The sequence below is a fragment of the Argiope bruennichi genome, chromosome X2, assembly GCF_947563725.1.
Source record: "Argiope bruennichi chromosome X2, qqArgBrue1.1, whole genome shotgun sequence".
NCBI classification, from domain to species: Eukaryota; Metazoa; Arthropoda; class Arachnida; order Araneae; family Araneidae; genus Argiope; species Argiope bruennichi.
The window spans coordinates 138,513,762-138,529,681 of record NC_079163.1 but is presented as its reverse complement, the minus strand read 5'-3'; positions in this window follow the sequence as shown (position 1 = coordinate 138,529,681).

Genomic DNA, 15,920 nt, shown 5'->3' with positions numbered 1-15,920 from the left:
GGCTCGTGCTGCCGATCTGGCCACGAAGCTTCGTACCCGCAGCGCGTCTGAATGGTCTAAGACTCTCATTATGATTATCCACTAAAAGTTTTAACGTGGTGTCATTCTGGTCTAAAAGCACAATGTTTTGAATAGGAATGAATTCTGCGCATGTGCGTGAAGTCGACTCCTAAAATTTCTCTTGAATATAGAAATATTTTGACATAAAATTTTATTTTAGTAGTATAAGATTTGGAAAAGTTCGTAGTAAGTGTGGGAATAAACGATAAAAATATCTAAAAAAAATGAAAAGAAAAATATATTGAAAAAGTTCTCAGTTTCGAGACTCGAACTGAAGACCAGCAAAACTAGTTGGCGTGTGCTGCCGATCTGGCCACGAAGCTTCGGACTCGCAGCGCGTCTGAATGGTCTAAGACTCTCATTATGATTATCCACTAAAAGTTTTAACGTGGTGTCATTCTGGTCTAAAAGCACAATGTTTTGAATAGGAATGAAGTCTGCGCATGTGCGTGAACTCGACTCCTAAAATTTCTCTTGAATATAGAAATATTTTGACATAAAATTTTATTTTAGTAGTATAAGATTTGGAAATTTCGTAGTAAGTGTGGGAATAAAGGATAAAAATATCTAAAAAATATGTAAAAAAAAAAAGAAAAATATATTTAAAAAGTTCTAAGTTTCGAGACTCGAACTGAAGACCAGCAAAACTAGATGGCTCGTGCTGCCGATCTGGCCACGAAGCTTCGTACCCGCAGCGCGTCTGAATGGTCTAAGACTCTCATTATGATTATCCACTAAAAGTTTTAACGTGGTGTCATTCTGGTCTAAAAGCACAATGTTTTGAATAGGAATGAATTCTGCGCATGTGCATGAACTCGACTCCTAAAATTTCTCTTGAATATAGAAATATTTTGACATAAAATTTTATTTTACTAGTATAAGATTTGGAAAAGTTCGTAGTAAGTGTGGGAATAAAGGATAAAAATATCTAAAAAAAATGAAAATAAAAATATATTGAAAAAGTTCTCAGTTTCGAGACTCGAACTGAAGACCAGCAAAACTAGATGGCTCGTGCTGCAGATCTGGCCACGAAGCTTCGTGCTCGCAGTTGGTCTGAATTATCTAAGACTCTCATTATGATTATCCACTAAAAGTTTTAACGTGGTGTCATTCTGGTCTAAAAGCACAATGTTTGAATAGGAATGAATTCTGCGCATGTGCTTGAACTCAACTCCTAAAATTTCCCTTGAATATAGAAATATTTTGACATAAAATTTTATTTTACTAGTATAAGGTTTTTAAAAGTTCGTAGTAAGTGTGGGAATAAAGGATAAAAATATCTAAAAAAAATGTTAAAAAAAGGAAAGAAAAATATATTGAAAAAGTTCTCAGTTTCGAGACTCGAACTGAAGACCAGCAAAACTATATGGCTCGTGCTGCCGGTCTGGCCACGAAGCATCTTACCCGCAGCGCGTCTGAATGGTCTAAGACTCTCATTATGATTATCCACTAAAAGTTTTAACGTGGTGTCATTCTGGTCTAAAAGCACAATGTTTTGAATAGGAATGAATTCTGCGCATGTGCGTGAACTCAACTCCTAAAATTTCTCTTGAATATAGAAATATTTTGACATAAAATTTTATTTTAATAGTATAAGATTTGGAAAAGTTCGTAGTAAGTGTGGGATTAAAGGATAAAGATATCTAAAAAAATGTAAAAAAAAGAAAAGAAAAATATATTGAAAAAGTTCTCAGTTTCGAGACTCGAACTGGAGACCAGCAAAACTAGATGGCTCGTGCTGCCGATCTGGCCACGAAGCTTTGTACCCGCCGCGCGTCTGAATGGTCTAAGACTCTCATTACGATTATCCACTAAAAGTTTTAACGTGGTGTCATTCTGGTCTAAAAGCACAATGTTTTGAATAGGAATGAATTCTGCGCATGTGCGTGAACTCGACTCCTAAAATTTCTCTTGAATATAGAAATATTTTGACATAAAATTTTATTTTAGTAGTATAAGATTTGGAAAAGTTCGTAGTAAGTGTGGGAATAAAGGATAAAAATATCTTTAAAAAATGTAAAAAAAAGAAAAGAAAAATATATTTAAAAAGTTCTCAGTTTCGAGACTCGAACTGAAGACCAGCAAAACTAGATGGCTCGTGCTGCCGATCTGGCCACGAAGCTTCGTACCCGCAGCGCGTCTGAATGGTCTAAGACTCTCATTATGATTATCCACTAAAAGTTTTAACGTGGTGTCATTCTGGTCTAAAAGCACAATGTTTTGAATAGGAATGAATTCTGCGCATGTGCGTGAAGTCGACTCCTAAAATTTCTCTTGAATATAGAAATATTTTGACATAAAATTTTATTTTAGTAGTATAAGATTTGGAAAAGTTCGTAGTAAGTGTGGGAATAAAGGATAAAAATATCTAAAAAAAACGTAAAAAAAAGAAAAGAAAAATATATTTAAAAAGTTCTCAGTTTTGAGACTCGAACTGAAGACCAGCAAAACTAGATGGCTCGTGCTGCCGATCTATCCACGAAGCTTCGTACCCGCAGCGCGTCTGAATGGTCTAAGACTCTCATTACGATTATCCACTAAAAGTTTTAACGTGGTGTCATTCTGGTCTAAAAGCACAATGTTTTGAATAGGAATGAATTCTGCGCATGTGCGTGAACTCGACTCTTAAAATTTCTCTTGAATATAGAAATATTTTGACATAAAATTTTATTTTAGTAGTATAAGATTTGGAAAAGTTCGTAGTAAGTGTGGGAATAAACGATAAAAATATCTAAAAAAAATGAAAAGAAAAATATATTGAAAAAGTTCTCAGTTTCGAGACTCGAACTGGAGACCAGCAAAACTAGATGGCTCGTGCTGCCGATCTGGCCACAAAGCTTTGTACCCGCAGCGCGTCTGAATGGTCTAAGACTCTCATTACGATTATCCACTAAAAGTTTTAACGTGGTGTCATTCTGGTCTAAAAGCACAATGTTTTGAATAGGAATGAATTCTGCGCATGTGCGTGAACTCGACTCCTAAAATTTCTCTTGAATATAGAAATATTTTGACATAAAATTTTATTTTAGTAGTATAAGATTTGGAAAAGTTCGTAGTAAGTGTGGGAATAAAGGATAAAAATATCTTTAAAAAATGTAAAAAAAAGAAAAGAAAAATATATTTAAAAAGTTCTCAGTTTCGAGACTCGAACTGAAGACCAGCAAAACTAGATGGCTCGTGCTGCCGATCTGGCCACGAAGCTTCGTACCCGCAGCGCGTCTGAATGGTCTAAGACTCTCATTATGATTATCCACTAAAAGTTTTAACGTGGTGTCATTCTGGTCTAAAAGCACAATGTTTTGAATAGGAATGAATTCTGCGCATGTGCGTGAAGTCGACTCCTAAAATTTCTCTTGAATATAGAAATATTTTGACATAAAATTTTATTTTAGTAGTATAAGATTTGGAAAAGTTCGTAGTAAGTGTGGGAATAAAGGATAAAAATATCTAAAAAAAACGTAAAAAAAAGAAAAGAAAAATATATTTAAAAAGTTCTCAGTTTTGAGACTCGAACTGAAGACCAGCAAAACTAGATGGCTCGTGCTGCCGATCTATCCACGAAGCTTCGTACCCGCAGCGCGTCTGAATGGTCTAAGACTCTTATTACGATTATCCACTAAAAGTTTTAACGTGGTGTCATTCTGGTCTAAAAGCACAATGTTTTGAATAGGAATGAATTCTGCGCATGTGCGTGAACTCGACTCTTAAAATTTCTCTTGAATATAGAAATATTTTGACATAAAATTTTATTTTAGTAGTATAAGATTTGGAAAAGTTCGTAGTAAGTGTGGGAATAAACGATAAAAATATCTAAAAAAAATGAAAAGAAAAATATATTGAAAAAGTTCTCAGTTTCGAGACTCGAACTGAAGACCAGCAAAACTAGGTGGCGTGTGCTGCCGATCTGGCCACGAAGCTTCGTACTCGCAGCGCGTCTGAATGGTCTAAGACTCTCATTATGATTATCCACTAAAAGTTTTAACGTGGTGTCATTCTGGTCTAAAAGCACAATGTTTTGAATAGGAATGAAGTCTGCGCATGTGCGTGAACTCGACTCCTAAAATTTCTCTTGAATATAGAAATATTTTGACATAAAATTTTTTTTTAGTACTATAAGATTTGGAAATTTCGTAGTAAGTGTGGGAATAAAGGATAAAAATATCTAAAAAATATATAAAAAAAAAAGAAAAATATATTTAAAAAGTTCTCAGTTTCGAGACTCGAACTGAAGACCAGCAAAACTAGATGGCTCGTGCTGCCGATCTGGCCACGAAGCTTCGTACCCGCAGCGCGTCTGAATGGTCTAAGAGTCTCATTATGATTATCCACTAAAAGTTTTAACGTGGTGTCATTCTGGTCTAAAAGCACAATGTTTTGAATAGGAATGAATTCTGCGCATGTGCGTGAACTCGACTTCTAAAATTTCTCTTGAATATAGAAATATTTTGACATAAAATTTTATTTTAGTAGTATAAGATTTGGAAAAGTTCGTAGTAAGTGTGGGATTAAAGGATAAAGATATCTAAAAAAATGTAAAAAAAAGAAAAGAAAAATATATTTAAAAAGTTCTAAGTTTCGAGACTCGAACTGAAGACCAGCAAAACTAGATGGCTCGTGCTACCGATCTGGCCACGAAGCTTCGTACCCGCAGCGCGTCTGAATGGTCTAAGACTCTCATTATGATTATCCACTAAAAGTTTTAACGTGGTGTCATTCTGGTCTAAAAGCACAATGTTTTGAATAGGAATGAATTCTGCGCATGTGCGTGAACTCGACTCCTAAAATTTCTCTTGAATATAGAAATATTTTGACATAAAATTTTATTTTAGTAGTATAAGATTTGGAAAAGTTCGTAGTAAGTGTGGGAATAAAGGATAAAAATATCTTTAAAAAATGTAAAAAAAAGAAAAGAAAAATATATTTAAAAAGTTCTCAGTTTCGAGACTCGAACTGAAGACCAGCAAAACTAGATGGCTCGTGCTGCCGATCTGGCCACGAAGCTTCGTACCCGCAGCGCGTCTGAATGGTCTAAGACTCTCATTATGATTATCCACTAAAAGTTTTAACGTGGTGTCATTCTGGTCTAAAAGCACAATGTTTTGAATAGGAATGAATTCTGCGCATGTGCGTGAAGTCGACTCCTAAAATTTCTCTTGAATATAGAAATATTTTGACATAAAATTTTATTTTAGTAGTATAAGATTTGGAAAAGTTCGTAGTAAGTGTGGGAATAAAGGATAAAAATATCTAAAAAAAACGTAAAAAAAAGAAAAGAAAAATATATTTAAAAAGTTCTCAGTTTTGAGACTCGAACTGAAGACCAGCAAAACTAGATGGCTCGTGCTGCCGATCTATCCACGAAGCTTCGTACCCGCAGCGCGTCTGAATGGTCTAAGACTCTCATTACGATTATCCACTAAAAGTTTTAACGTGGTGTCATTCTGGTCTAAAAGCACAATGTTTTGAATAGGAATGAATTCTGCGCATGTGCGTGAACTCGACTCTTAAAATTTCTCTTGAATATAGAAATATTTTGACATAAAATTTTATTTTAGTAGTATAAGATTTGGAAAAGTTCGTAGTAAGTGTGGGAATAAACGATAAAAATATCTAAAAAAAATGAAAAGAAAAATATATTGAAAAAGTTCTCAGTTTCGAGACTCGAACTGGAGACCAGCAAAACTAGATGGCTCGTGCTGCCGATCTGGCCACGAAGCTTTGTACCCGCAGCGCGTCTGAATGGTCTAAGACTCTAATTACGATTATCCACTAAAAGTTTTAACGTGGTGTCATTCTGGTCTAAAAGCACAATGTTTTGAATAGGAATGAATTCTGCGCATGTGCGTGAACTCGACTCCTAAAATTTCTCTTGAATATAGAAATATTTTGACATAAAATTTTATTTTAGTAGTATAAGATTTGGAAAAGTTCGTAGTAAGTGTGGGAATAAAGGATAAAAATATCTTTTAAAAATGTAAAAAAAAGAAAAGAAAAATATATTTAAAAAGTTCTCAGTTTCGAGACTCGAACTGAAGACCAGCAAAACTAGATGGCTCGTGCTGCCGATCTGGCCACGAAGCTTCGTACCCGCAGCGCGTCTGAATGGTCTAAGACTCTCATTATGATTATCCACTAAAAGTTTTAACGTGGTGTCATTCTGGTCTAAAAGCACAATGTTTTGAATAGGAATGAATTCTGCGCATGTGCGTGAAGTCGACTCCTAAAATTTCTCTTGAATATAGAAATATTTTGACATAAAATTTTATTTTAGTAGTATAAGATTTGGAAAAGTTCGTAGTAAGTGTGGGAATAAAGGATAAAAATATCTAAAAAAAACGTAAAAAAAAGAAAAGAAAAATATATTTAAAAAGTTCTCAGTTTTGAGACTCGAACTGAAGACCAGCAAAACTAGATGGCTCGTGCTGCCGATCTATCCACGAAGCTTCGTACCCGCAGCGCGTCTGAATGGTCTAAGACTCTCATTATGATTATCCACTAAAAGTTTTAACGTGGTGTCATTCTGGTCTAAAAGCACAATGTTTTGAATAGGAATGAAGTCTGCGCATGTGCGTGAACTCGACTCCTAAAATTTCTCTTGAATATAGAAATATTTTGACATAAAATTTTTTTTTAGTACTATAAGATTTGGAAATTTCGTAGTAAGTGTGGGAATAAAGGATAAAAATATCTAAAAAATATATAAAAAAAAAGAAAAATATATTTAAAAAGTTCTCAGTTTCGAGACTCGAACTGAAGACCAGCAAAACTAGATGGCTCGTGCTGCCGATCTGGCCACGAAGCTTCGTACCCGCAGCGCGTCTGAATGGTCTAAGAGTCTCATTATGATTATCCACTAAAAGTTTTAACGTGGTGTCATTCTGGTCTAAAAGCACAATGTTTTGAATAGGAATGAATTCTGCGCATGTGCGTGAACTCGACTTCTAAAATTTCTCTTGAATATAGAAATATTTTGACATAAAATTTTATTTTAGTAGTATAAGATTTGGAAAAGTTCGTAGTAAGTGTGGGATTAAAGGATAAAGATATCTAAAAAAATGTAAAAAAAAGAAAAGAAAAATATATTTAAAAAGTTCTAAGTTTCGAGACTCGAACTGAAGACCAGCAAAACTAGATGGCTCGTGCTACCGATCTGGCCACGAAGCTTCGTACCCGCAGCGCGTCTGAATGGTCTAAGACTCTCATTATGATTATCCACTAAAAGTTTTAACGTGGTGTCATTCTGGTCTAAAAGCACAATGTTTTGAATAGGAATGAATTCTGCGCATGTGCATGAACTCGACTCCTAAAATTTCTCTTGAATATAGAAATATTTTGACATAAAATTTTATTTTACTAGTATAAGATTTGGAAAAGTTCGTAGTAAGTGTGGGAATAAAGGATAAAAATATCTAAAAAAAATGAAAATAAAAATATATTGAAAAAGTTCTCAGTTTCGAGACTCGAACTGAAGACCAGCAAAACTAGATGGCTCGTGCTGCAGATCTGGCCACGAAGCTTCGTACTCGCAGTTGGTCTGAATTATCTAAGACTCTCATTATGATTATCCACTAAAAGTTTTAACGTGGTGTCATTCTGGTCTAAAAGCACAATGTTTGAATAGGAATGAATTCTGCGCATGTGCGTGAACTCAACTCCTAAAATTTCCCTTGAATATAGAAATATTTTGACATAAAATTTTATTTTACTAGTATAAGGTTTTTAAAAGTTCGTAGTAAGTGTGGGAATAAAGGATAAAAATATCTAAAAAAAATGTTAAAAAAAGGAAAGAAAAATATATTGAAAAAGTTCTCAGTTTCGAGACTCGAACTGAAGACCAGCAAAACTATATGGCTCGTGCTGCCGGTCTGGCCACGAAGCATCTTACCCGCAGCGCGTCTGAATGGTCTAAGACTCTCATTATGATTATCCACTAAAAGTTTTAACGTGGTGTCATTCTGGTCTAAAAGCACAATGTTTTGAATAGGAATGAATTCTGCGCATGTGCGTGAACTCAACTCCTAAAATTTCTCTTGAATATAGAAATATTTTGACATAAAATTTTATTTTAATAGTATAAGATTTGGAAAAGTTCGTAGTAAGTGTGGGATTAAAGGATAAAGATATCTAAAAAAATGTAAAAAAAAGAAAAGAAAAATATATTTAAAAAGATCTAAGTTTCGAGACTCGAACTGAAGACCAGCAAAACTAGATGGCTCGTGCTGCCGATCTGGCCACGAAGCTTCGTACCCGCAGCGGGTCTGAATGGTCTAAGACTCTCATTATGATTATCCACTAAAAGTTTTAACGTGGTGTCATTCTGGTCTAAAAGCACAATGTTTTGAATAGGAATGAATTCTGCGCATGTGCATGAACTCGACTCCTAAAATTTCTCTTGAATATAGAAATATTTTGACATAAAATTTTATTGTACTAGTATAAGATTTGGGAAAGTTCGTAGTAAGTGTGGGAATAAAGGATAAAAATATCTAAAAAAAATGTAAAAAAAAGAAAAGAAAAATATATTTAAAAAGTTCTCAGTTTCGAGACTCGAACTGAAGACCAGCAAAACAAGATGGCTCGTGCTGCCGATCTGTCCACGAAGCTTCGTACCCGCAGCGCGTCTGAATGGTCTAAGACTCTCATTATGATTATCCACTAAAAGTTTTAACGTGGTGTCATTCTGGTCTAAAAGCACAATGTTTTGAATAGGAATGAATTCTGCGCATGTGCATGAACTCGACTCCTAAAATTTCTCTTGAATATAGAAATATTTTGACATAAAATTTTATTTTACTAGTATAAGATTTGGGAAAGTTCGTAGTAAGTGTGGGATTAAAGGATAAAGATATCTAAAAAAAATGTAAAAAAAGAAAAGAAAAATATATTTAAAAAGTTCTCAGTTTCGAGACTCGAACTGAAGACCAGCAAAACAAGATGGCTCGTGCTTCCGATCTGGCCCCGAAGCTTCGTACCCGCAGCGCGTCTGAATGGTCTAAGACTCTCATTATGATTATCCACTAAAAGTTTTAACGTGGTGTCATTCTCGTCTAAAAGCACAATGTTTTGAATAGGAATGAATTCTGCGCATGTGCGTGAACTCGACTCCTAAAATTTCTCTTGAATATAGAAATATTTTGACATAAAATTTTATTTTAGTAGTATAAGATTTGGAAAAGTTCGTAGTAAGTGTGGGAATAAAGGATAAAAATATCTAAAAAAAATGAAAATAAAAATATATTGAAAAAGTTCTCAGTTTCGAGACTCGAACTGAAGACCAGCAAAACTATATGGCTCGTGCTGCCGGTCTGGCCACGAAGCATCTTACCCGCAGAGCGTCTGAATGGTCTAAGACTCTCATTATGATTATCCACTAAAAGTTTTAACGTGGTGTCATTCTGGTCTAAAAGCACAATGTTTTGAATAGGAATGAATTCTGCGCATGACCGTGAACTCAACTCCTAAAATTTCTCTGGAATATAGAAATATTTTGACATAAAATTTTATTTTAGTTGTATAAGATTTGGAAAAGTTCGTAGTAAGTGTGGGAATAAAGGATAAAAATATCTAAAAAAAATGAAAATAAAAATATATTGAAAAAGTTCTCAGTTTCGAGACTCGAACTGAAGACCAGCAAAACTAGATGGCTCGTGCTGCAGATCTGGCCACGAAGCTTCGTACTCGCAGTTGGTCTGAATTATCTAAGACTCTCATTATGATTATCCACTAAAAGTTTTAACGTGGTGTCATTCTGGTCTAAAAGCACAATGTTTGAATAGGAATGAATTCTGCGCATGTGCGTGAACTCAACTCCTAAAATTTCCCTTGAATATAGAAATATTTTGACATAAAATTTTATTTTACTAGTATAAGGTTTTTAAAAGTTCGTAGTAAGTGTGGGAATAAAGGATAAAAATATCTAAAAAAAATGTTAAAAAAAGGAAAGAAAAATATATTGAAAAAGTTCTCAGTTTCGAGACTCGAACTGAAGACCAGCAAAACTATATGGCTCGTGCTGCCGGTCTGGCCACGAAGCATCTTACCCGCAGCGCGTCTGAATGGTCTAAGACTCTCATTATGATTATCCACTAAAAGTTTTAACGTGGTGTCATTCTGGTCTAAAAGCACAATGTTTTGAATAGGAATGAATTCTGCGCATGTGCGTGAACTCAACTCCTAAAATTTCTCTTGAATATAGAAATATTTTGACATAAAATTTTATTTTAATAGTATAAGATTTGGAAAAGTTCGTAGTAAGTGTGGGATTAAAGGATAAAGATATCTAAAAAAATGTAAAAAAAAGAAAAGAAAAATATATTTAAAAAGATCTAAGTTTCGAGACTCGAACTGAAGACCAGCAAAACTAGATGGCTCGTGCTGCCGATCTGGCCACGAAGCTTCGTACCCGCAGCGGGTCTGAATGGTCTAAGACTCTCATTATGATTATCCACTAAAAGTTTTAACGTGGTGTCATTCTGGTCTAAAAGCACAATGTTTTGAATAGGAATGAATTCTGCGCATGTGCATGAACTCGACTCCTAAAATTTCTCTTGAATATAGAAATATTTTGACATAAAATTTTATTGTACTAGTATAAGATTTGGGAAAGTTCGTAGTAAGTGTGGGAATAAAGGATAAAAATATCTAAAAAAAATGTAAAAAAAAGAAAAGAAAAATATATTTAAAAAGTTCTCAGTTTCGAGACTCGAACTGAAGACCAGCAAAACAAGATGGCTCGTGCTGCCGATCTGTCCACGAAGCTTCGTACCCGCAGCGCGTCTGAATGGTCTAAGACTCTCATTATGATTATCCACTAAAAGTTTTAACGTGGTGTCATTCTGGTCTAAAAGCACAATGTTTTGAATAGGAATGAATTCTGCGCATGTGCATGAACTCGACTCCTAAAATTTCTCTTGAATATAGAAATATTTTGACATAAAATTTTATTTTACTAGTATAAGATTTGGGAAAGTTCGTAGTAAGTGTGGGATTAAAGGATAAAGATATCTAAAAAAAATGTAAAAAAAAGAAAAGAAAAATATATTTAAAAAGTTCTCAGTTTCGAGACTCGAACTGAAGACCAGCAAAACAAGATGGCTCGTGCTTCCGATCTGGCCCCGAAGCTTCGTACCCGCAGCGCGTCTGAATGGTCTAAGACTCTCATTATGATTATCCACTAAAAGTTTTAACGTGGTGTCATTCTCGTCTAAAAGCACAATGTTTTGAATAGGAATGAATTCTGCGCATGTGCGTGAACTCGACTCCTAAAATTTCTCTTGAATATAGAAATATTTTGACATAAAATTTTATTTTAGTAGTATAAGATTTGGAAAAGTTCGTAGTAAGTGTGGGAATAAAGGATAAAAATATCTAAAAAAAATGAAAATAAAAATATATTGAAAAAGTTCTCAGTTTCGAGACTCGAACTGAAGACCAGCAAAACTATATGGCTCGTGCTGCCGGTCTGGCCACGAAGCATCTTACCCGCAGAGCGTCTGAATGGTCTAAGACTCTCATTATGATTATCCACTAAAAGTTTTAACGTGGTGTCATTCTGGTCTAAAAGCACAATGTTTTGAATAGGAATGAATTCTGCGCATAACCGTGAACTCAACTCCTAAAATTTCTCTGGAATATAGAAATATTTTGACATAAAATTTTATTTTAGTTGTATAAGATTTGGAAAAGTTCGTAGTAAGTGTGGGAATAAAGGATAAAAATATCTAAAAAAAATGAAAAGAAAAATATATTGAAAAAGTTCTCAGTTTCGAGACTCGAACTGAAGATCAGCAAAACTAGGTGGCTTGTGCTGCCGATCTGGCCACGAAGCTTCGTACTCGCAGCGCGTCTGAATGGTCTAAGACTCTCATTATGATTATCCACTAAAAGTTTTAACGTGGTGTCATTCTGGTCTAAAAGCACAATGTTTGGAATAGGAATGAATTCTGCGCATGTGCGTGAACTCGACTCCTAAAATTTCTCTTGAATGTAGAAATATTTTGACACAAAATTTTATTTTAGTAGTATAAGATTTTGAAAAGTTCGTAGTAAGAGTGGGAATAAAGGATAAAAATATCTAAAAAAAATTTTAAAAAAAGAAAAGAAAAATATATTTAAAAAGTTCTCAGTTTCGAGACTCGAACTGAAGACCAGCAAAACTAGATGGCTCGTGCTGCCGATCTGGCCACGAAGCTTCGTACTCGCAGCGCGTCTGAATTGTCTAAGATCTCATTATGATTATCCACTAAAAGTTTTAACGTGGTGTCATTCTGGTCTAAAAGCACAATGTTTGAATAAGAATGAATTCTGCGCATGTGCGTGAACTCAACTCCTAAAATTTCTCTTGAATATAGAAATATTTTGACATAAAATTTTATTTTACTAGTATAAGGTTTTTAAAAGTTCGTAGTAAGTGTGGGAATAAAGGATAAAAATATCTAAAAAAAATGTTAAAAAAAGGAAAGAAAAATATATTTAAAAAGTTCTTAGTTTCGAGACTCGAACTGAAGACCAGGAAAACTTGATGGCTCGTGCTGCCGATTTGGCCACGAAGCTTCGTACCCGCAGCACGTCTGAATGGTCTAAGACTCTCATTATGATTATCCACTAAAAGTTTTAACGTGGTGTCATTCTGGTCTAAAAGCACAATGTTTTGAATAGGAATGAATTCTGCGCATGTGCGTGAACTCGACTCTTAAAATTTCTCTTGAATATAGAAATATTTTGACATAAAATTTTATTTTAGTAGTATAAGATTTGGAAAAGTTCGTAGTAAGTGTGGGAATAAAGGATAAAAATATCTAAAAAAAATGAAAAGAAAAATATATTGAAAAAGTTCTCAGTTTCGAGACTCGAACTGAAGACCAGCAAAACTAGGTGGCGTGTGCTGCCGATCTGGCCACGAAGCTTCGTACTCGCAGCGCGTCTGAATGGTCTAAGACTCTCATTATGATTATCCACTAAAAGTTTTAACGTGGTGTCATTCTGGTCTAAAAGCACAATGTTTTGAATAGGAATGAATTCTGCGCATGTGCGTGAACTCAACTCCTAAAATTTCTCTTGAATGTAGAAATATTTTGACACAAAATTTTATTTTAGTAGTATAAGATTTTGAAAAGTTCGTAGTAAGAGTGGGATTAAAGGATAAAGATATCTAAAAAAATGTAAAAAAAAGAAAAGAAAAATATATTTAAAAAGTTCTAAGTTTCGAGACTCGAACTGAAGACCAGCAAAACTAGATGGCTCGTGCTGCCGATCTGGCCACGAAGCTTCGTACCCGCAGCGGGTCTGAATGGTCTAAGACTCTCATTATGATTATCCACTAAAAGTTTTAACGTGGTGTCATTCTGGTCTAAAAGCACAATGTTTTGAATAGGAATGAATTCTGCGCATGTGCATGAACTCGACTCCTAAAATTTCTCTTGAATATAGAAATATTTTGACATAAAATTTTATTTTACTAGTATAAGATTTGGGAAAGTTCGTAGTAAGTGTGGGAATAAAGGATAAAAATATCTAAAAAAAATGTAAAAAAAAGAAAAGAAAAATATATTTAAAAAGTTCTCAGTTTCGAGACTCGAACTGAAGACCAGCAAAACAAGATGGCTCGTGCTGCCGATCTGGCCACGAAGCTTCGTACCCGCAGCGCGTCTGAATGGTCTAAGACTCTCATTATGATTATCCACTAAAAGTTTTAACGTGGTGTCATTCTGGTCTAAAAGCACAATGTTTTGAATAGGAATGAATTCTGCGCATGTGCGTGAACTCGACTTCTAAAATTTCTCTTGAATACAGAAATATTTTGACATAAAATTTTATTTTAGTAGTATAAGATTTGGAAATGTTCGTAGTAAGTGTGGGATTAAAGGATAAAGATATCTAAAAAAATGTAAAAAAAAGAAAAGAAAAATATATTTAAAAAGTTCTAAGTTTCGAGACTCGAACTGAAGACCAGCAAAACTAGATGGCTCGTGCTGCCGATCTGGCCACGAAGCTTCGTACCCGCAGCGCGTCTGAATGGTCTAAGACTCTCATTATGATTATCCACTAAAAGTTTTAACGTGGTGTCATTCTGGTCTAAAAGCACAATGTTTTGAATAGGAATGAATTCTGCGCATGTGCATGAACTCGACTACTAAAATTTCTCTTGAATATAGAAATATTTTGACATAAAATTTTATTTTACTAGTATAAGATTTGGGAAAGTTCGTAGTAAGTGTGGGATTAAAGGATAAAGATATCTAAAAAAAAATGTAAAAAAAAGAAAAGAAAAATATATTTAAAAAGTTCTAGGTTTCGAGACTCGAACTGAAGACCAGCAAAACAAGATGGCTCGTGCTTCCGATCTGGCCCCGAAGCTTCGTACCCGCAGCGCGTCTGAATGGTCTAAGACTCTCATTATGATTATCCACTAAAAGTTTTAACGTGGTGTCATTCTCGTCTAAAAGCACAATGTTTTGAATAGGAATGAATTCTGCGCATGTGCGTGAACTCAACTCCTAAAATTTCTCTTGAATATAGAAATATTTTGACATAAAATTTTATTTTAGTAGTATAAGATTTGGAAAAGTTCGTAGTAAGTGTGGGAATAAAGGATAAAAATATCTAAAAAAAATGAAAATAAAAATATATTGAAAAAGTTCTCAGTTTCGAGACTCGAACTGAAGACCAGCAAAACTATATGGCTCGTGCTGCCGGTCTGGCCACGAAGCATCTTACCCGCAGCGCGTCTGAATGGTCTAAGACTCTCATTATGATTATCCACTAAAAGTTTTAACGTGGTGTCATTCTGGTCTAAAAGCACAATGTTTTGAATAGGAATGAATTCTGCGCATGACCGTGAACTCAACTCCTAAAATTTCTCTTGAATGTAGAAATATTTTGACACAAAATTTTATTTTAGTAGTATAAGATTTTGAAAAGTTCGTAGTAAGAGTGGGAATAAAGGATAAAAATATCTAAAAAAAATTTAAAAAAAAGAAAAGAAAAATATATTTAAAAAGTTCTTTGTTTCGAGACTCGAACTGAAGACCAGCAAAACTAGATGGCTCGTGCTGCCGATCTGGCCACGAAGCTTCGTACCCGCAGCGCGTCTGAATGGTCTAAGACTCTCATTATGATTATCCACTAAAAGTTTTAACGTGGTGTCATTCTGGTCTAAAAGCACAATGTTTTGAATAGGAATGAATTCTGCGCATGTGCGTGAACTCGACTCTTAAAATTTCTCTTGAATATAGAAATATTTTGACATAAAATTTTATTTTAGTAGTATAAGATTTGGAAAAGTTCGTAGTAAGTGTGGGAATAAAGGATAAAAATATCTAAAAAAAATGAAAAGAAAAATATATTGAAAAAGTTCTCAGTTTCGAGACTCGAACTGAAGACCAGCAAAACAAGATGGCTCGTGCTGCCGATCTGGCCACGAAGCTTCGTACCCGCAGCGCGTCTGAATGGTCTAAGACTCTCATTATGATTATCCACTAAAAGTTTTAACGTGGTGTCATTCTGGTCTAAAAGCACAATGTTTTGAATAGGAATGAATTCTGCGCATGTGCGTGAACTCGACTTCTAAAATTTCTCTTGAATACAGAAATATTTTGACATAAAATTTTATTTTAGTAGTATAAGATTTGGAAATGTTCGTAGTAAGTGTGGGATTAAAGGATAAAGATATCTAAAAAAATGTAAAAAAAAGAAAAGAAAAATATATTTAAAAAGTTCTAAGTTTCGAGACTCGAACTGAAGACCAGCAAAACTAGATGGCTCGTGCTGCCGATCTGGCCACGAAGCTTCGTACCCGCAGCGCGTCTGAATGGTCTAAGACTCTCATTATGATTATCCACTAAAAGTTTTAACGTGGTGTC